Below are 5,000 nucleotides of genomic sequence, written 5' to 3'. Positions count from 1 at the left end.
AAGAATGTATGCTGCGTCCATCCACATACTGGCATGAACAACATCACTCACTTTCTCTCTCTCTCTCTCTCTCTCTCTCTCTCTCTCTCTCACACACACACACACACACACACACACACACACACACACACACACACACACACACACACACACACACACACACAACCTAACCTGTAGGCCTACTAGTCAAAAGAGATTGGGTGGAAAAATCAACAGAAATAATAGCTGAATAATTTTCATTAATGAAATATCAGTTGACATTTATTTACTGTATAAGGCGATGCCGATATGAGAATATAAGCAGGAGAAATGAAGCCAGAGATTGTGAATATTGGTGAATATTTGTTTCTTAAAATTAAAAAACAAAGAAATAGAAATCAAAATAAAATGTATATTCTATGTAAGTAAATCAATACATCAGTAGGCCTATGTTTATTGCACTATTGCTCTCATTTTTATTTCAATTGTTTATTTGTTTTTCTTCTTAAAATGGTATTTCAGAGGTCTGGACATTTTTGTGTGCGAATGAAGAGGGCGAGACATGGTGTTTTGATCAAAAGGCACTTTTAAAAAAAAGCTTTTTAAATAATAATATAACCATGGTTCAAAACAAGAAGCACACTATTCTAAAATGTGAATAGCCAAATTAGTATAGCCTATTAGCTATTGTTATACATTAGCTATTAGTGTTATTTTTGTATACAAAACATTTCCCCCCTGCATGCCCTTAACAACAGTAACTCTCTCTATCTATTGACTGATCAGTCATTACTTGTATATAATATAGGCTATAGCTATATGAGACATTGAGGTATATTGAGAAGCAGACAGAAGCCAGGACAGCTACCATACCTCTTCCGGCCCTCAAAGTCGACCTGTCGCAGTTCAAAGCAAGCCGCGTTACAGCACCCTTGAAAGGAGGGGAAGACTGAGCTTTATTCAGATCACTGAGCACTGAACCGGATATAAAATGCCACCGGTGCTATTTTATTTATATTCAGTATTATACGGGTGTTTGTTTGTTTATTTATTTATTTGTTTATTTTTAAAGCGAGGTTAGCCATATATATATTCTTCTATGCGTCTGGATGGTATTAGATAGGCCTGCGGGCTATACCTCACATGGAGGTGGATGCATAGCCTACGTTACTATTTTTACGAGCCCTGGTAATCCCCTTTGAGTTGGTCCATATCCGCCGGTCTTGAAGCAGCAGCGAGAAAATAAAATGACACGACCTTAATGTTGCTTTTATTGAGGGGGAATTAGTCGTGATGGAGCAATTAGGGGTCGAGGTATCACTTAACTCCGGGCTGTTTAACTTGCAAGGGTCGATATCCATAACCAGCACATGCACAACAAGAGAGGAGGGGGGTCAATTACTGCGTCAAAATATTATTACTCCATAAAAAGCTGGCGAAATAATTCTGAGACTAATTGATGGCGTTTCCCCTCCCACACATAAACAATTATCTTTAAAACAACACCTATTAACCCTTATAGGAGTTACTTTGTGGACATCGAAAGTCCACGCATTTCCTTGCCGAGGATCAAACGGGCAGTATTTATCGAGTTCATTGCATCGATTTATTTTAAATAGCACACTTTTATGTTCGTGGCGGCGACAGTTTGATAGCTGCAATAACGGCTGTGAATCTCTTGTTGAAAAACGGACTAAAGAAAAGAACAAGAAAAAAATGCCATGAATAGGCTAAAGCCAAATTATAAAACACTAAATTATCCTCGTTTATTCGACAATGTGGGCCTATTGCACATTTCGTTCGAGGTAGTCAAAATATAATGCCAGATGTGCACATGTTTCTAATATGACTATGTTAGCCAACGTTAACACCGAGTAGAGGATAAGAACAAGTTAAATAAATAATTTTGATATTTATTCCTTTATTTAGTCATTTCGACAGTATAGGCCTATAGCCTGTAAATTGCTTGCTTCTCGTGTAGGCCTGCCCCAATTAACTGGAAGGTGGAGGAAAAGGTCCAAAATGTCACATTTCTAATTGGTATGAAATTTAAAACATCTCAGTTGTGTTTGAATCTATCGAATCAAAGTTTACATTTTCAACCCGCCACCCATCTTCAAAGGAGTATAGCCAAGCCCAACGCAAAACGAAACAGGTGTTGCTCGTTTTAATTAGCCACTTGATCTCGCTATGAAAACGTCACGAAGCAGAATAAAATAAAACAAAATGATTCAAATTCTAAACAAAGTAATAATTCATTTTATGTAAATTCTTATGTAGCCTATATATTTTTGTCATTTGTCCGAACAAGTGACATTCATTCACGGACACGGTGATCATCAAATAGGCTACACCTGCTGCTGTGGCTTCAAACAAGTCAGATTACAGAATTTCCACTTCACGCATATAACAGCTATGATGATTGCCCGTCTCTAAAGACCCTGTCCGGTGCTTATAGTGCATGGGGATTTATTTTATGTTTTTCTTTCATTCTTCATCTTTTTTTTTCTCCAAAGGGAAAGACAAATGGTTCTGCTTATTGGTCATGCCCCGTGTTCATAAGAGCAGCCACGGTTACCCCTCTAACACACCACGCACAGCTGCTTCGCGTCTCAATCGATCGGATTGAAATAATTTGCCCCTATAACAACGTGTACTCTATTAAAAAAGGAGGGAAAAAAAGAAACGTCGTGTCACTTAAGTTGATCTTTAAGGGAGAAGAGAGGAGGGGAGATTTGAAACCAGAGCCGAACGCTTTCTCCAATTCTCCCCCCTCCTCAATACCCCAATACCCCTGGGCGCGCCGGGCTCGGCAAACACAAAGTCATTATCGGTTAGTTTCCAATAAGGCAGGTCTGTCAAGGAAGCGGCGTCTTCTTCGGAGAATTTATGTCATGCCTACTAAACATGGGAAGATGTCTTCTAAGTGGTACGGGGAAGGATAAATAACAGCAAGTCCCAAAGCTGATTATATTGAAACAACGGCGCGCATTTGTAAAAAGGGAAGGGATGGGGGCCAGACAGTCCACCTGCGCGCCTATCTGCTGCCCGGGCGCACCGGGGAGACCAGGGGGGGGGGGAGACCGCGCTCCTCTCGAATGGAAAAAACGTCTTTGTTTAAAATGTATTTATTTATTCCAATTCACTTGCCCATATAGCCTGCCCTGCTATATTATTTTCATTGTGCGGCAAAAATTGAGAGCAGTCACTGGCTATAATGTGAAATTATTTTGTGCATGAGAAGCGCAATCATGCACTTTGGATTGGATGCCCTATTCTTCCTCACCGCCTGAAACATATCGTCCCTCGCATGTCCCAAATAAAGTAGAAAATTACGAAATGCATCACTGATTAACGGCATTGGAATCCCATTCTCCCTTGTTCTTAGGGATTAGGGAATTAGGCAATGGGATTCCTAGTTGCTATATCAATGTATCATCTCCTCCGTGACACGTTTAACGGTTTAACATTTATATTTCTGAGCTAAAAGTCTCCTGTGGTATAGGCTACTACAGTTATGGTTTCAAGGTGACAAATAGGTCTAAGTTTCTAAACTCCTCCTCGGAGCCACGGCATGCAGGGCTGTTGTTGCTGCTGTGGCGTGCGTGCGTAACAGCGTGTGCATGGTACGGAGACCCCGCAAGGTTCAGTTTAGATTCATTACAAACCAACATCCCTTCCGACTCTTCCTCTCTCTCTCTCTCTCCCTCCCTCCCTCCCTCCCTCACTCTCTCTCCTCCACCGCGCGCGCACGCACGCGCGTTCAGCCCCCCTCCCCCCAAACACACACACCACACGCACGCATGTGCGCGTAATACACACGCACAAACTTCACTCCCCCCATCTATCTCCTCAGGTTTAGCCTATACGTCTCCAAGGAAAAAACCCTCCGTTAAAATATCTCATCGGTTCTATATAGGCCTATTTCTTCTCATTGCCGAAATGACATAAAACACAAGAACAAGTCAACACAACAGTAAAAGTCAGTCCAACATCCACGATAACGGCCGAGACACGCTGAGGAGGAAATGGGAACTTTCCTCAGCCGGAGCAGCAGCGCTATCCGCAGCAATCCGCTATCGCGCTGCTCTCAAGCGAGCCTATTCATTCACGGCTCCTCGTCTGTTCTGTGACCGGGGAGAGGGCTTCCTGCCCCGGCCACATGCAGTCAATTAGCCGGGCACCCGGAGGAGCGCATTCGGTACCACGGTGAGAAAAACACCGCTATTGCTCCCCTTGTAAACTTCACACTGCGTGCTCTTTTGGTCAATTAAGGCTGCGCGAAACGAACCAGAGACAAGATGTAATCCATCAAACAATGAAATTAATTACTCATGTGGTGGTATAGGGGCTGATAAAAAAAGAGAAAAATATTTTCTCGTAGGAATAACGTTGGTTAAATATTTACAGAGAAAATATATGCCCAATAATGAATTTGCCATGGAGCCTATTCAAAAATGTTTACATTTGCAAAATAATAAAAAGAAAACAGGCACATAGAGAAATGTAAATTGTGTATGCTGTTTGTGGTATATAAAACAAACCACAACAATTTATATCGCAATATTTTAGTTAACGAAATTAAATTATATCCACAAATAAGACACAATTTAATAGATGCATATCAAACACTGCACACTACTCAGATATAAACACACAAATATATAAGCAACATGCACGCACTCACTCACTCACACATGCACGCACACAGGCACGCACACACACACGCACGCACGCACGCAAACACACACACGCACACGCACACGCTCTCTCTCTCCCCATCTATCTCCTCTTTTTATCACTCATTCAGAAGTCACAGCAATAAATCATCAAACATCAAAGCACAGAGAGTTGGAGGCAAAATAAATTAAAAAAGGCAGAAGGGAATAATAAAGACAAATGAATAAAAGTCACAGAAAGTATCCAAAAAGAGAGAGAGAGAGTGAGAGAGAGAGAGTGACACAGGCTGTCGAACGAGGAGCACGGGGCAGAGCGCTGTGGCGCGCGTACAGCGTAGCGTA

General features: G+C 41.6%; 1 protein-coding gene across 1 annotated transcript in view; it reads right to left on the bottom strand.

The window, feature by feature from the left end:
• LOC306921237 (uncharacterized protein) overlaps positions 1-5,000 on the bottom strand; it is a gene marked incomplete at its 3' end in the record, with an annotated part of 25,636 nt that overhangs the window by 18,563 nt on the left and 2,073 nt on the right. The gene's annotated exons all lie outside the window — the stretch shown is intronic.

The sequence above is a fragment of the Electrona antarctica genome (genome assembly GCF_951216825.1).
Source record: "Electrona antarctica genome assembly, chromosome: 4".
NCBI classification, from domain to species: domain Eukaryota; kingdom Metazoa; phylum Chordata; class Actinopteri; order Myctophiformes; family Myctophidae; genus Electrona; species Electrona antarctica.
The sequence above is the reverse complement of the archived record's forward strand: the minus strand, read 5'-3'. Positions and strand labels throughout refer to the sequence as shown.